At 41.4% G+C, this 18,394-nt stretch overlaps 1 protein-coding gene and 1 long non-coding RNA gene across 2 annotated transcripts in view; one reads left to right on the top strand and one right to left on the bottom strand.

The window, feature by feature from the left end:
- Positions 1–18,394, bottom strand: part of LOC133961990 (coiled-coil domain-containing protein 9B) — a 73,163-nt gene that overhangs the window by 18,223 nt on the left and 36,546 nt on the right. The window lies entirely within an intron of this gene.
- Positions 15,245–16,433, top strand: LOC133961994 (uncharacterized). The gene is made up of 3 exons (XR_009922070.1): positions 15,245–15,453; positions 16,083–16,136; positions 16,398–16,433. It is a non-coding gene; the product is annotated as an uncharacterized LOC133961994 (long non-coding RNA).

The following is an 18,394-nucleotide window of genomic DNA, read 5'->3' as shown; positions in this document are numbered from 1 at the left end:
ACGGTTGGCGAGTCTGGATGAGAGGACGGCGGCGGAGTCACTGTGGACGTTGTTCGCTCAGCAGGTTAGAGTGTGGGACTCAAAGCTTTTTTCCCCTCTCCCGTTGTGTCTTTTCCTGTGTGAACTCTGCCGCTCTCAACAGCAGCACTGGCTATGAGCTAGCTCCTGCTAGCTCCAACGAAGCATCTCTCAACTGCTACGTAAGTTAAACGGACACTTCTGACTGACTGTGATGATAAGCAAAAGAGACACTGTGGATGTGTGATGTGTTGTACTGCATTTGTTTGATCTGTTTACTAATACTAGCTCTAATAAATACTGTATAAATTATATTTTGCTCCTGAATTGAACTGTGTTAAAGGGGTTCACATGGAAATTATATGTTCAATTATGTAAAGGGTGATTTCTGTTACTATTATACTAATGGAGATTTAGCACTTGCTACACATTGTAAGAGCAGCTGTTCAAAGGAGCACTACGTCTTTTAAGGCTCTTTATTCAGAGTCACGGTGTTGATGTCCTGTCACGTGTTACAGTGAAAAATAACCGTGTCTCCCACCTTCAGTATTTAAATCGTTAATCTCAGACAGACTTCACTGAATTCTTTTGTTAAATATGAGTAAGTCATAGCCTTGTAACTTTACTAGAACAGACAGTGTCATACAGAGTTGTGGGCTTATATGCACTACCTATTTCCTAATCTGAAATGATTATGCTCTGATTAACTTTGAACTAATATTTTATTTTTACCATTTAAAAGTCTGTTAATTACTTAACCTGGCCCATGTATGACTTTACATATCTGTGTATTGGTTTCATGTTCCTCTAGAAGGTCCAACTTGACACACAACTTGAATCCAACCAGACTGAACACTGACTCCAGGTACAGACCTGATTTCATTACTTAAAAACAATCAAAGTATTGCACATAATACATAATGTATTAAATTATAATGCAATACTTTTAATGTGAAATAGCTCTATTAAAAACATTCATTGTCATGGTAGTGCACGTTTTAATCCAAAAGCATATTCAAATACACAGTTGAATATCCACAGAAAATAAGATTACACACTTTGTTCATATGTAACTCTTCCTCTACAATAATGACGATCACTTTCATGTTTCCTATCATTTTATTAGGGACAGACGAGCCTGAAGGACACAGCTGTGATGACCATGTTCTGTCTCTTATGGCAAAGCAGAAATATAAAACACTGGGTTCTTATCTAAAGTGTATCAAATCAGATCTCCACCATGTTGCTGCTGAGGACATCAGGTGCTGCAGTTCTTCATCTATGAAGAGAAAAAACGCACTGTTAAAGAATGTTTTGTGTTGTGTATAAAGCACAACAGATTTCAGATAGAACTGTTGTACTGTGGTCTTGGTTTATATCCTCATGGTGAAATGTACATATTTTAAGTCCCTTCTGATAAAAGTGCTGAAAGAAATACAACATTGTACAAATACATAAAATGTCTTTCTACCTCATCAGTACTATTCAAGGTGATAATCTCCCACAGACCTATTGATAACAGTCCAAATCAAGTCTTTCCACTTCTCTCAGTGTGAAAACATAATTCTATAATTAATTTGAGAACTGTTTACAACACTGATGTGTGGAGATTAAAATCATACCTAAACTGTCTAATTCACTGTAAAACTCCATGACATTCGCAGGCCATCTGTAGTTAAGGGAGCAACGCATGGAGTGATGTGTAGATTACTAGTTTGATGATGCATGAGGAGAGGCGGTGGTCGAGTGGCAGAAACTTGGACTATGGGCAGAGAAGGTCTCTGGTTCGTCTTTGGTTCGACTCCATGGAGAGACAACAAAAGTCGAACCTGGATTGATCTGTCCAAAAATCCAAGAGTCTCCCTACCCTCTCTAGTGCCCATGAGCAAGGCACCTCACTCCCCCAACATCTGCTCCCCCGAGCGCCGTACATGGTCGCTCACTGCTCTGTGTGTCCTGCACCAGATGGGTAAAAAGCAGCGATTAAATTTCCCTACCTGCATGAGTGTGCCTTTGCATGTCTGTGCATGTGTTTGGGATGAATAAATGGATTTTAATCTTAATCTTTTAATCTTAATCAGTTGTCTTCCAGTTGACCAGCATGAAGCTGCAGATCTCCACCATGTTGCTGCTGGGGACATCAGGAGCTGCATTAATGAGGAGCAGAAGCGTACTGTTATGAATGTTTTGTGTTGTTTATGAAGCACTACTTATTTCAGCTAGAACCGATGTACTAGGGTCTGGGTTTGTATCCTAATGGTTAAATGCACATACTTTAAATCGCTTTTGATAAAACGTGACAAAGAAATACAACATTGTACACATAGATAAAATGTCTTTCTACCTCATCTGTAATATTCAAGGTGATGATCTCCCACAGAGCTGTTGATAACAGTCCACATCAAGTCTCTCCACTTCCCTCAGTGTGAAAACATAATTATATAATTAATTGGAGAAGTGTTTACAACACTGATGTGTGGACATTATAATGTAATCACTACTGTCTAATTCACTCTACAACTCCATGACAGACTAAATAAACGATGTGAAAATAGTAATGGCGGATATACCATCCTGTATCAGAATATTAAACAGTTACTATCACATGAAACGTACACGTGTAGCGTATTGATAGTAACTCATTAAAAAAAATAATGTCACAACCAAAACAAGACTGTCGAGTTATCTTGCTTCAATCTGTTCATTAGACGTGATAAATAAACGGTAACTTTTATAACAATTACATATTACAAAAAACTTGAGGCATGTAAGCATATGATGATAAAGCAATAGGTTATGTTGGATAGTTTCCAGGTTACTTACCTCTAGTTCAGCACCAGCGGCTGGCCAGAAGAAGTGGAGCGATCTTCCTTGCCGCACAGGGCAAACGCAGGCAATGTGGAGACGAGCGCTTGGTCATCGAACGTTCTCTCTTCCCGACCGCAACAGACTTGAAATTGCCTGTGCTCGGGCCCGTTAGTGCTACAACGTAGCCCTAGTTAGGGCCCGAGCACCGAATGGTGAGAGGCCCTATTGAATCTGTAAGGATTTTTATTATTATTATTATTAGGGCCCGAGCACCGAATGGTGAGAGGCCCTATTGAATCTGTAAGGATTTTTATTATTATTATTATTATTATTATTATTATTATTATTATTATTATTTCCCTTTGGGGGGCTTTTTCAGGGTCTAGACATGCTCAAAAAGTTATGAAACTTTGCAGGAAATTCAAGGTCTGCGGATATTTTAGTATTCTGGAGTAATTGGAATTGGGCGTGGCAAAATGGCTCTACAGCGCCCCCTGGAACCAGCCCCTAGGTTTCCACATAACGGATTTTCATCAAAATCTGGATATAGGTGTATCGTGACCAGTCATGAAAAAAAGTCTCATGGAGCATTGTGAAAAACGCAACAGGAAGTCCGCCATTTTGCTTTTAGTGGCCATTTTGGCAATATCCCACATTTTTACTTTTACGTACTTGTCCCAGGGCTTTCATCAGATCAACTTCAAATTCAGATGAGTGTCATCACAACAAGATGGAGATAAAAAATGATTGAGGGATTTTTTTTTTATCACACCGTGTGACCGTGGCATGGCGTTAAAAATTGGTTACACGCCATCAAAACACGGGCATCTGTATCTCGGACATACATCTTCCAATCAAGTCCAAACTAGACATGTAAGACAATAGTCCCCGCCTGATGACATCTATGCATAAATGATGACTTAAAACCGCAGCGCCCCCTGGTGGCAACAGGAAATGTCTTGTTTTTTGCTTGTCTTAAACTTGGATGAATTTCTCCTCATCCACTGACCTCAACCATGTCAAACTGTATCAAATGGGTCCCAAGACATTGACAATGAAGACATAAGATTACCGTGACTTTTCGTCAAACGCCATATGAATGGCGTGGCATTAAAGTTCATCAACTCGCCGTGAAACACGAAATTGCTGTAACTTCAGTGTTCATGATTCTATCTCTCTCAAACTACATGTGTGTAACAACAGCCCCCCCCTGAAGATATTCATATGGTTTTAAGAAATGGGCGTGGCAAAAAAACTGACCAGCGCCCCCTATAGGGCAACCCCGGCACTACGATGGCCGACATTTATACAAATCTATCGGGACATGTGTCGTTTCATAACAAACAAAAAAATATCTTGGATAGGTATGCTTGACCAAACAGGGAGGCCGCCATTTTGGATTAAGTGGCCATTTTTTTCCCATATTCCACATTTTTACTTGATGCACTTGTCCCAGGGCTTTCATCAGATTAACTTCAAATTAAGATCAGTGCCATCACAACAAGATGAAGATAAAAAGTGATTAAGAGATTGACCTTTCGTCACACCGTGTGACCGTGGCGTGGCGTCTTGAGTTTGATTAAACGCCATCAAAACACGAGGTTCTGTATCTCGGGCATACATTGTCCAATCGAGTCCAAACTAGACATGTAAGACAAGGGTGCCATCCTGATGACATCTACACAGAAATTATGACTTGAAATTACAGTGCCCCCTGGTGGCTACAGGAAGTGACATGTTTTATACTTTGATGAACTGCTCCTGGCTGATTTACAATATACAGCTCAAATCAGCTCAGTCAAGTCATTAGATCATGGTCAGAATTGTGACGTTTCCTCAAACCGTGTAAACATTGATGTGCGGCGAAGGATTTTCCTTCGCCAAAGGACACGATGTTATCATAACTCCACTGTGCATTGTCCTATCACTACAAAACTTCTGTCACATGATAAGAGTACAAGCCTGAACAGCTCTATGTGTCAATATTTCCTCAGTGTCATAGCGCCACCTACTGATTCGCCAGGAAACAGGAAGTACTTTGTTAATCCACTCTGCATTATCCAACCGGCTCCAAACTACTGACCTATGATCACAATCCTGAATAGAACAGCTCCATATATGAATATTAGTTCAGGATCATAGCGCCACCTATTGATCAGTGTGAAAATTAAGTTGCGGAAACATTGTCCAATTGACACAAAATTTCTCACGCTACATCAGAGCGCCTACTTGAACAGATCTATATGTCTGAGCGTAATAATAGTGATGGCGCCACCTACTGGCAAACCTACTGCCGCAGAGCGCAAAACGCATGCAACGTGGAGAAGTGCATGCTCGATCGATGATGTGCGCTTGGTCATCGATCGCTCTCTCCACCGACCGCAACAGGCTTCAACGTGCGGGTGCTCGGGCCCGCAAGTGCTACAACGTAGCCCTAGTTATTATTATTATTTCCCTTTGGGGGGCTTTTTCAGGGTCTAGACATGCTCAAAAAGTTATGAAACTTTGCAGGAAATTCAAGGTCTGTGGATATTTTAGTATTCTGGAGTAATTGGAATTGGGCGTGGCAAAATGGCTCTACAGCGCCCCCTGGAACCAGCCCCTAGGTTTCCACATAACGGATTTTCATCAAAATCTGGATATAGGTGTATCGTGACCAGTCATGAAAAAAAGTCTCATGGAGCATTATGAAAAACGCAACAGGAAGTCCGCCATTTTGCTTTTAGTGGCCATTTTGGCAATATCCCACATTTTTACTTTTACGTACTTGTCCCAGGGCTTTCATCAGATCAACTTCAAATTCAGATGAGTGTCATCACAACAAGATGGAGATAAAAAATGATTGAGGGATTTTTTTTTTATCACACCGTGTGACCGTGGCATGGCGTTAAAAATTGGTTACACGCCATCAAAACACGGGCATCTGTATCTCGGACATACATGTTCCAATCAAGTCCAAACTAGACATGTAAGACAATAGTCCCCGCCTGATGACATCTATGCATAAATGATGACTTAAAACCGCAGCGCCCCCTGGTGGCAACAGGAAATGTCTTGTTTTTTGCTTGTCTTACACTTGGATGAATTTCTCCTCATCCACTGACCTCAACCATGTCAAACTGTATCAAATGGGTCCCAAGACATTGACAATGAAGACATAAGATTACCGTGACTTTTCGTCAAACGCCATATGAATGGCGTGGCATTAAAGTTCATCAACTCGCCGTGAAACACGAAATTGCTGTAACTTCAGTGTTCATGATTCTATCTCTCTCAAACTACATGTGTGTAACAACAGCCCCCCCCTGAAGATATTCATATGGTTTTAAGAAATGGGCGTGGCAAAAAAACTGACCAGCGCCCCCTATAGGGCAACCCCGGCACTACGATGGCCGACATTTATACAAATCTATCGGGACATGTGTCGTTTCATAACAAACAAAAAAATATCTTGGATAGGTATGCTTGACCAAACAGGGAGGCCGCCATTTTGGATTAAGTGGCCATTTTTTTTCCATATTCCACATTTTTACTTGATGCACTTGTCCCAGGGCTTTCATCAGATTAACTTCAAATTAAGATCAGTGCCATCACAACAAGACAGAGATAAAAAGTGATGAAGAGATTGACCTTTCGTCACACCGTGTGACCGTGGCGTGGCGTCTTGAGTTTGATTAAACGCCATCAAAACACGAGGTTCTGTATCTCGGACATACATTGTCCAATCGAGTCCAAACTAGACATGTAAGACAAGGGTGCCATCCTGATGACATCTACACAGAAATTATGACTTGAAATTACAGCGCCCCCTGGTGGCTACAGGAAGTGACATGTTTTATACTTTGATGAACTGCTCCTGGCTGATTTACAATATACAGCTCAAATCAGATCAGTCAAGTCATTAGATCATGGTCAGAATTGTGACGTTTCCTCAAACCATGTAAACATTGATGTTTGGCGAAGGATCATCCTTCGCCAAAGGACACGATGTTTTCATAATTACACTGTGCATTGTCCTATCACTACCAAACTTCTGTCACATGATAAGAGTACAAGCCTGAACAGCTCTATGTGTCAATATTTCCTCAGTGTCATAGCGCCACCTACTGATTCACCAGGAAACAGGAAGTACTTTGTTAATCCACTCTGCATTATCCAACCGGCTCCAAACTACTGACCTATGATCACAATACTGATCTGAACAGCTCCACATATAAATATTAGTTCAGGGTCATAGCGCCACCTACTGATCAGTGTGAAAATTAAGTTGTGTTAACATTGTCCAATTGACACAAAATTGCTCACGCTACATCAGAGCGCCTACATGAACAGATATATATGTCTGTGCGTAATAATAGTGATGGCGCCACCTACTGGCAAACCTACTGCCGCAGAGCGCAAAACGCATGCAACGTGGAGAAGTGCATGCTCGAGCGATGATGTGCGCTTGGTCATCGATCGCTCTCTCCACCGACCGCAACAGGCTTCAACGTGCGGGTGCTCGGGCCCGCAAGTGCTACAACGTAGCCCTAGTTATTATTATTATTTCCCTTTGGGGGGCTTTTTCAGGGTCTAGACATGCTCAAAAAGTTATGAAACTTTGCAGGAAATTCAAGGTCTGCGGATATTTTAGTATTCTGGAGTAATTGGAATTGGGCGTGGCAAAATGGCTCTACAGCGCCCCCTGGAACCAGCCCCTAGGTTTCCACATAACGGATTTTCATCAAAATCTGGATATAGGTGTATCGTGACCAGTCATGAAAAAAAGTCTCATGGAGCATTATGAAAAACGCAACAGGAAGTCCGCCATTTTGCTTTTAGTGGCCATTTTGGCAATATCCCACATTTTTACTTTTACGTACTTGTCCCAGGGCTTTCATCAGATCAACTTCAAATTCAGATGAGTGTCATCACAACAAGATGGAGATAAAAAATGATTGAGGGATTTTTTTTTTATCACACCGTGTGACCGTGGCATGGCGTTAAAAATTGGTTACACGCCATCAAAACACGGGCATCCGTATCTCGGACATACATGTTCCAATCAAGTCCAAACTAGACATGTAAGACAATAGTCCCCGCCTGATGACATCTATGCATAAATGATGACTTAAAACCACAGCGCCCCCTGGTGGCAACAGGAAATGTCTTGTTTTTTGCTTGTCTTACACTTGGATGAATTTCTCCTCATCCACTGGCCTCAACCATGTCAAACTGTATCAAATGGGTCCCAAGACATTGACAATGAAGACATAAGATTACCGTGACTTTTCGTCAAACGCCATATGAATGGCGTGGCATTAAAGTTCATCAACTCGCCGTGAAACACGAAATTGCTGTAACTTCAGTGTTCATGATTCTATCTCTCTCAAACTACATGTGTGTAACAACAGCCCCCCCCTGAAGATATTCATATGGTTTTAAGAAATGGGCGTGGCAAAAAAACTGACCAGCGCCCCCTATAGGGCAACCCCGGCACTACGATGGCCGACATTTATACAAATCTATCGGGACATGTGTCGTTTCATAACAAACAAAAAAATATCTTGGATAGGTATGCTTGACCAAACAGGGAGGCCGCCATTTTGGATTAAGTGGCCATTTTTTTTCCATATTCCACATTTTTACTTGATGCACTTGTCCCAGGGCTTTCATCAGATTAACTTCAAATTAAGATCAGTGCCATCACAACAAGATGGAGATAAAAAGTGATTAAGAGATTGACCTTTCGTCACACCGTGTGACCGTGGCGTGGCGTCTTGAGTTTGATTAAACGCCATCAAAACACAAGGTTCTGTATCTCGGACATACATTGTCCAATCGAGTCCAAACTAGACATGTAAGACAAGGGTGCCATCCTGATGACATCTACACAGAAATTATGACTTGAAATTACAGCGCCCCCTGGTGGCTACAGGAAGTGACATGTTTTATACTTTGATGAACTGCTCCTGGCTGATTTACAATATACAGCTCAAATCAGATCAGTCAAGTCATTAGATCATGGTCAGAATTGTGACGTTTCCTCAAACCGTGTAAACATTGATGTGCGGCGAAGGATTTTCCTTCGCCAAAGGACACGATGTTATCATAACTCCACTGTGCATTGTCCTATCACTACAAAACTTCTGTCACATGGTCAGAGTCCAAGCCTGAACAGCTCTATGTGTCAATATTTCCTCAGTGTCATAGCGCCACCTACTGATTCACCAGGAAACAGGAAGTACTTTGTTAATCCACTCTGCATTATCCAACCGGCTCCAAACTACTGACCTATGATCACAATACTGATCTGAACAGCTCCACATATAAATATTAGTTCAGGGTCATAGCGCCACCTACTGATCAGTGTGAAAATTAAGTTGTGTTAACATTGTCCAATTGACACAAAATTTCTCACGCTACATCAGAGCGCCTACTTGAACAGATCTATATGTCTGTGCGTAATAATAGTGATGGCGCCACCTACTGGCAAACCTACTGCCGCAGAGCGCAAAACGCATGCAACGTGGAGAAGTGCATGCTCGATCGATGATGTGCGCTTGGTCATCGATCGCTCTCTCCACCGACCGCAACAGGCTTCAACGTGCGGGTGCTCGGGCCCGCAAGTGCTACAACGTAGCCCTAGTTATTATTATTATTATTATTATTTCCCTTTGGGGGGCTTTTTCAGGGACTAGACATGCTCAAAAAGTTATGAAACTTTGCAGGAAATTCAAGGTCTGCGGATATTTTAGTATTCTGGAGTAATTGGAATTGGGCGTGGCAAAATGGCTCTACAGCGCCCCCTGGAACCAGCCCCTAGGTTTCCACATAACGGATTTTCATCAAAATCTGGATATAGGTGTATCGTGACCAGTCATGAAAAAAAGTCTCATGGAGCATTATGAAAAACGCAACAGGAAGTCCGCCATTTTGCTTTTAGTGGCCATTTTGGCAATATCCCACATTTTTACTTTTACGTACTTGTCCCAGGGCTTTCATCAGATCAACTTAAAATTCAGATGAGTGTCATCACAACAAGATGGAGATAAAAAATGATTGAGGGATTTTTTTTTTATCACACCGTGTGACCGTGGCATGGCGTTAAAAATTGGTTACACGCCATCAAAACACGGGCATCTGTATCTCGGACATACATGTTCCAATCAGGTCCAAACTAGACATGTAAGACAATAGTCCCCGCCTGATGACATCTATGCATAAATGATGACTTAAAACCGCAGCGCCCCCTGGGGGCAACAGGAAATGTCTTGTTTTTTGCTTGTCTTACACTTGAATGAATTTCTCCTCATCCACTGACCTCAACCATGTCAAACTGTATCAAATGGGTCCCAAGACGTTGACAATGAAGACATAAGATTACGGTGACTTTTCGTCAAACGCCATATGAATGGCGTGGCATTAAAGTTCATCAACTCGCCGTGAAACACGAAATTGTTGTAACTTCAGTGTTCATGATTCTATCTCTCTCAAACTACATGTGTGTAACAACAGCCCCCCCCCTGAAGATATTCATATGGTTTTAAGAAATGGGCGTGGCAAAAAAACTGACCAGCGCCCCCTATAGGGCAACCCCGGCACTACGATGGCCGACATTTATACAAATCTATCGGGACATGTGTCGTTTCATAACAAACAAAAAAATATCTTGGATAGGTATGCTTGACCAAACAGGGAGGCCGCCATTTTGGATTAAGTGGCCATTTTTTTTCCATATTCCACATTTTTACTTGATGCACTTGTCCCAGGGCTTTCATCAGATTAACTTCAAATTAAGATCAGTGCCATCACAACAAGATGGAGATAAAAAGTGATTAAGAGATTGACCTTTCGTCACACCGTGTGACCGTGGCGTGGCGTCTTGAGTTTGATTAAACGCCATCAAAACACGAGGTTCTGTATCTCGGACATACATTGTCCAATCGAGTCCAAACTAGACATGTAAGACAAGGGTGCCATCCTGATGACATCTACACAGAAATTATGACTTGAAATTACAGCGCCCCCTGGTGGCTACAGGAAGTGACATGTTTTATACTTTGATGAACTGCTCCTGGCTGATTTACAATATACGGCTCAAATCAGATCAGTCAAGTCATTAGATCATGGTCAGAATTGTGACGTTTCCTCAAACCGTGTAAACATTGATGTGCGGCGAAGGATTTTCCTTCGCCAAAGGACACGATGTTATCATAACTCCACTGTGCATTGTCCTATCACTACAAAACTTCTGTCACATGGTCAGAGTCCAAGCCTGAACAGCTCTATGTGTCAATATTTCCTCAGTGTCATAGCGCCACCTACTGATTCGCCAGGAAACAGGAAGTACTTTGTTAATCCACTCTGCATTATCCAACCGGCTCCAAACTACTGACCTATGATCACAATCCTGAATAGAACAGCTCCATATATGAATATTAGTTCAGGATCATAGCGCCACCTATTGATCAGTGTGAAAATTAAGTTGCGGAAACATTGTCCAATTGACACAAAATTGCTCACGCTACATCAGAGCGCCTACATGAACAGATATATATGTCTGTGCGTAATAATAGTGATGGCGACCACCTACTGGCAAACCTACTGCCGCAGAGCGCAAAACGCATGCAACGTGGAGAAGTGCATGCTCGATCGATGATGTGCGCTTGGTCATCGATCGCTCTCTCCACCGACCGCAACAGGCTTCAACGTGCGGGTGCTCGGGCCCGCAAGTGCTACAACGTAGCCCTAGTTATTATTATTAGGGCCCGAGCACCGAATGGTGAGAGGCCCTATTGAATCTGTAAGGATTTTTATTATTATTATTATTATTATTATTATTATTTCCCTTTGGGGGGCTTTTTCAGGGTCTAGACATGCTCAAAAAGTTATGAAACTTTGCAAGAAATTCAAGGTCTGCGGATATTTTAGTATTCTGGAGTAATTGGAATTGGGCGTGGCAAAATGGCTCTACAGCGCCCCCTGGAACCAGCCCCTAGGTTTCCACATAACGGATTTTCATCAAAATCTGGATATAGGTGTATCGTGACCAGTCATGAAAAAAAGTCTCATGGAGCATTATGAAAAACGCAACAGGAAGTCCGCCATTTTGCTTTTAGTGGCCATTTTGGCAATATCCCACATTTTTACTTTTACGTACTTGTCCCAGGGCTTTCATCAGATCAACTTCAAATTCAGATGAGTGTCATCACAACAAGATGGAGATAAAAAATGATTGAGGGATTTTTTTTTTATCACACCGTGTGACCGTGGCATGGCGTTAAAAATTGGTTACACGCCATCAAAACACGGGCATCTGTATCTCGGACATACATGTTCCAATCAAGTCCAAACTAGACATGTAAGACAATAGTCCCCGCCTGATGACATCTATGCATAAATGATGACTTAAAACCGCAGCGCCCCCTGGTGGCAACAGGAAATGTCTTGTTTTTTGCTTGTCTTACACTTGGATGAATTTCTCCTCATCCACTGACCTCAACCATGTCAAACTGTATCAAATGGGTCCCAAGACATTGACAATGAAGACATAAGATTACCGTGACTTTTCGTCAAACGCCATATGAATGGCGTGGCATTAAAGTTCATCAACTCGCCGTGAAACACGAAATTGCTGTAACTTCAGTGTTCATGATTCTATCTCTCTCAAACTACATGTGTGTAACAACAGCCCCCCCCTGAAGATATTCATATGGTTTTAAGAAATGGGCGTGGCAAAAAAACTGACCAGCGCCCCCTATAGGGCAACCCCGGCACTACGATGGCCGACATTTATACAAATCTATCGGGACATGTGTCGTTTCATAACAAACAAAAAAATATCTTGGATAGGTATGCTTGACCAAACAGGGAGGCCGCCATTTTGGATTAAGTGGCCATTTTTTTTCCATATTCCACATTTTTACTTGATGCACTTGTCCCAGGGCTTTCATCAGATTAACTTCAAATTAAGATCAGTGCCATCACAACAAGATGGAGATAAAAAGTGATTAAGAGATTGACCTTTCGTCACACCGTGTGACCGTGGCGTGGCGTCTTGAGTTTGATTAAACGCCATCAAAACACGAGGTTCTGTATCTCGGACATACATTGTCCAATCGAGTCCAAACTAGACATGTAAGACAAGGGTGCCATCCTGATGACATCTACACAGAAATTATGACTTGAAATTACAGCGCCCCCTGGTGGCTACAGGAAGAGACATGTTTTATACTTTGATGAACTGCTCCTGGCTGATTTACAATATACAGCTCAAATCAGATCAGTCAAGTCATTAGATCATGGTCAGAATTGTGACGTTTCCTCAAACCGTGTAAACATTGATGTGCGGCGAAGGATTTTCCTTCACCAAAGGACACAATGTTATCATAACTCCACTGTGCATTGTCCTATCACTACAAAACTTCTGTCACATGGTCAGAGACCAAGCCTGAACAGCTCTATGTGTCAATATTTCCTCAGTGTCATAGCGCCACCTACTGATTCGCCAGGAAACAGGAAGTACTTTGTTAATCCACTCTGCATTATCCAACCGGCTCCAAACTACTGACCTATGATCACAATCCTGAATAGAACAGCTCCATATATGAATATAAGTTCAGGGTCATAGCGCCACCTACTGATCAGTGTGAAAATTAAGTTGTGTTAACATTGTCCAATTGACACAAAATTGCTCACGCTACATCAGAGCGCCTACATGAACAGATATATATGTCTGTGCGTAATAATAGTGATGGCGCCACCTACTGGCAAACCTACTGCCGCAGAGCGCAAAACGCATGCAACGTGGAGATGTGCATGCTCGATCGATGATGTGCGCTTGGTCATCGATCGCTCTATCCACCGACCGCAACAGGCTTCAACGTGCGGGTGCTCGGGCCCGCAAGTGCTACAACGTAGCCCTAGTTAGGGCCCGAGCACCGAAATCGGTGGGAGGCCCTATTGAAATTGAAATGATTATTATTATTATTATTATTATTTTTCTTAGCTTAAATGAATTGGCTTTTTGAGGGCTTTAATGTGCTCAAAAAGTTGTAGGAGTTTGCAGTAAATTCGAAGGCGGCGTAAAATTACGTATTCTGGAGTATTTTGAAAAGGGCGTGGCAAAATGGCTCAAGAGCGCCACCTACGGAAAAGCCCCTCATTTAGCATTCACCGATCCTCAAAAAAAACAAAGATTATTGTGTATCATGACTAGATGCACAAAAAAGTCCATCAGTGCATTATGAATAACGCAACAGGAAGCCCGCCAGTTTGACTTTAGTGGCCATTTTGGTCATATTCCATATTTTTTCTTTGATGTACTTGTCGTACAGCTTTCATCAGATCAACTTCAAATTTAGACGATCGTCATCACAACAAATTGGAGATCTAAAGTTATTGAAGGATTACGTTTTAGCAAAACCGTCTGACCGTGGTGTGGCGTTAAAGTTTGATGAAACGCCATCAAAACACAAGCTTCCATATTTCAGACATATTTTGTCCAATTGAGTCCAAACTAGACACATTCGACAAGAGTCGCCACCAGAAGACATGGGTGCAGAAATTGTGACTTACAATCACAGCGCCCCCTGGTGGTAACGCGAAATGTCTTATTTTGGTACGTGTTATGTTTTTATGTACTACTCAGACAGCTTTCATCAGATCAACTTAAAAATTAGATGAGACTCTACAAAACAAGATGAAGATCTAAAGTTATCAGAATTTAAACTTTTCATCATACCGTGTGACCGTGGTGAGGTCTCAAAGTTCGACTAAACGCCAATATAAGCGAGCTTCTGTAACTTAGACATATTTTGTCCAATCGACTCCAAACTACACATATAAGACAAGAGTCGCGACCGGAAGACATCTACCTAGAAATCATGACTTAAAAGGAAAGCGCCCCCTGGTGGCATCAGGAAATGTCTTGTTTTGGTCATCTTACTCTTTGATGTATTTCCCTCCAGCCACTTTACTAAACCATGTCAAACTGTGTCAAATTGGTCTCAAGATATTGATAATGTAGGCATAACATTATTGTGACTTTTCATCATGCAGATTGTTAATGGCGTGGCATCAAAGTTCATCAGCTCATCATGACCTATGAAACCCATTTTAACAGAGTTACCCTGAACGCAGCATGAGACCGCTTTCGGTTTGTTACGTCTCACACTTGGATGTATTTCTCCTCATTCACTTTGCTAAACCATGTCAAACTGTGTCACATGGGTCTCAATATATTGATAATGTAGGCATAACATTGCTGTGAGTTTTCATCATGCGGATTATTCATAGCTTTGCAGCAGACTTCTTCAACTCGCCATGACAAACGAAGCTGCATTTAACACAGCTGCAAGTGAACGCCTCATGAGACTCTGAAAGAAGTTACGTCGTCACAAGCTGCGGAGCTGTGTATCACGAAGAACCGGAGAACGGTTGGCGAGTCTGGATGAGAGGACGGCGGCGGAGTCACTGTGGACGTTGTTCGCTCAGCAGGTTAGAGTGTGGGACTCAAAGGTTTTTGTCCCCTCTCCCGTTGTGTCTTTTCCTGTGTGAACTCTGCCGCTCTCAACAGCAGCACTGGCTATGAGCTAGCTCCTGCTAGCTCCTGCTAGCTCTAACGAAGCATCTCTCAACTGCTACGTAAGTTAAACGGACACTTCTGACTGACTGTGATGATAAGCAAAAGAGACACTGTGGATGTGTGATGTGTTGTACTGCATTTGTTTGATCTGTTTACTAATACTAGCTCTAATAAATACTGTATAAATTATATTTTGCTCCTGAATTGAACTGTGTTAAAGGGGTTCACATGGAAAATATATGTTCAATTATGTAAAGGGTGATTTTTGTTACTATTATACTAATGGAGATTTAGCACTTGCTACACATTGTAAGAGCAGCTGTTCAAAGGAGCACTACGTCTTTTAAGGCTCTTTATTCAGAGTCACGGTGTTGATGTCCTGTCACGTGTTACAGTGAAAAATAACCGTGTCTCCCACCTTCAGTATTTAAATCGTTAATCTCAGACTGACTTCACTGAATTCTTTTGTTAAATATGAGTAAGTCATAGCCTTGTACCTTTACTAGAACAGACAGTGTCATACAGAGTTGTGGGCTTATATGCACTACCTATTTCCTAATCTGAAATGATTATGCTCTGATTAACTTTGAACTAATATTTTATTTTTACCATTTAAAAGTCTGTTAATTACTTAACCTGGCCCATGTATGACTTTACATATCTGTGTATTGGTTTCATGTTCCTCTAGAAGGTCCAACTTGACACACAACTTGAATCCAACCAGACTGAACACTGACTCCAGGTACAGACCTGATTTCATTACTTAAAAACAATCAAAGTATTGCACATAATACATAATGTATTAAATTATAATGCAATACTTTTAATGTGAAATAGCTCCATTAAAAACATTCATTGTCATGGTAGTGCACGTTTTAATCCAAAAGCATATTCAAATACACAGTTGAATATCCACAGAAAATAAGATTACACACTTTGTTCATATGTAACTCTTCCTCTACAATAATGACGATCACTTTCATGTTTCCTATCATTTTATTAGGGACAGACGAGCCTGAAGGACACAGCTGTGATGACCATGTTCTGTCTCTTATGGCAAAGCAGAAATATAAAACACTGGGTTCTTATCTAAAGTGTTTCAAATCAGATCTCCACCATGTTGCTGCTGAGGACATCAGGTGCTGCAGTTCTTCATCTATGAAGAGAAAAAACGCACTGTTAAAGAATGTTTTGTGTTGTGTATAAAGCACAACAGATTTCAGATAGAACTGTTGTACTGTGGTCTTGGTTTATATCCTCATGGTGAAATGTACATATTTTAAGTCCCTTCTGATAAAAGTGCTGAAAGAAATACAACATTGTACAAATACATAAAATGTCTTTCTACCTCATCAGTACTATTCAAGGTGATAATCTCCCACAGACCTATTGATAACAGTCCAAATCAAGTCTTTCCACTTCTCTCAGTGTGAAAACATAATTCTATAATTAATTTGAGAACTGTTTACAACACTGATGTGTGGAGATTAAAATCATACCTAAACTGTCTAATTCACTGTAAAACTCCATGACATTCGCAGGCCATCTGTAGTTAAGGGAGCAACGCATGGAGTGATGTGTAGATTACTAGTTTGATGATGCATGAGGAGAGGCGGTGGTCGAGTGGCAGAAACTTGGACTATGGGCAGAGAAGGTCTCTGGTTCGTCTTTGGTTCGACTCCATGGAGAGACAACAAAAGTCGAACCTGGATTGATCTGTCCAAAAATCCAAGAGTCTCCCTACCCTCTCTAGTGCCCATGAGCAAGGCACCTCACTCCCCCAACATCTGCTCCCCCGAGCGCCGTACATGGTCGCTCACTGCTCTGTGTGTCCTGCACCAGATGGGTAAAAAGCAGCGATTAAATTTCCCTACCTGCATGAGTGTGCCTTTGCATGTCTGTGCATGTGTTTGGGATGAATAAATGGATTTTAATCTTAATCAGTTGTCTTCCAGTTGACCAGCATGAAGCTGCAGATCTCCACCATGTTGCTGCTGGGGACATCAGGAGCTGCATTAATGAGGAGCAGAAGCGTACTGTTATGAATGTTTTGTGTTGTTTATGAAGCACTACATATTTCAGCTAGAACCGATGTACTAGGGTCTGGGTTTGTATCCTAATGGTTAAATGCACATACTTTAAATCGCTTTTGATAAAACGTGACAAAAAAATACAACATTGTACAGTTAGATAAAATGTCTTTCTACCTCATCTGTAATATTCAACGTGATGATCTCCCACAGAGCTGTTGATAACAGTCCACATCAAGTCTCTCCACTTCCCTCAGTGTGAAAACATAATTATATAATTAATTGGAGAAGTGTTTACAACACTGATGTGTGGACATTTTAATGTTATCACTACTGTCTAATTCACTCTACAACTCCATGACAGACTAAATAAACGATGTGAAAATAGTAATGGCGGATATACCATCCTGTATCAGAATATTGGTGAAACAGTTACTATCACATGAAACGTACACGTGTAGCGTATTGATAGTAACTCATTAAAAAAAAAAATAATGTCACAACCAAAACAAGACTGTGGAGTTATCTTGCTTCAATCTGTTCATTAGACGTGATAAATAAACGGTAACTTTTATAACAATTACATATTACAAAAAACTTGAGGCATGTAAGCATATGATGATAGATAAAGCAATAGGTTATGTTGGATAGTTTGAAGGTTACTTACCTCTAGTTCAGCACCAGCAACTGGCCAGAAGAAGTGGAGCGATCTTCCTTGCCGCACAGGGCAAACGCAGGCAATGTGGAGATGAGCGCTTGGTCATCGAACGTTCTCTCTTCCCCGACCGCAACAGACTTGAAATTGCCTGTGCTCGGGCCCGTTAGTGCTACAACGTAGCCCTAGTTAGGGCCCGAGCACCGAAATCGGTGGGAGGCCCTATTGAAATTGAAATGATTATTATTATTATTATTATTATTATTTTTCTTAGCTTAAATGAATTGGCTTTTTGAGGGCTTTAATGTGCTCAAA

This window comes from Platichthys flesus, chromosome 10, assembly GCF_949316205.1.
Source record: "Platichthys flesus chromosome 10, fPlaFle2.1, whole genome shotgun sequence".
In the NCBI taxonomy this organism is placed as follows: Eukaryota; Metazoa; Chordata; class Actinopteri; order Pleuronectiformes; family Pleuronectidae; genus Platichthys; species Platichthys flesus.
This window is presented reverse-complemented; position numbering and strand designations above follow the sequence as displayed.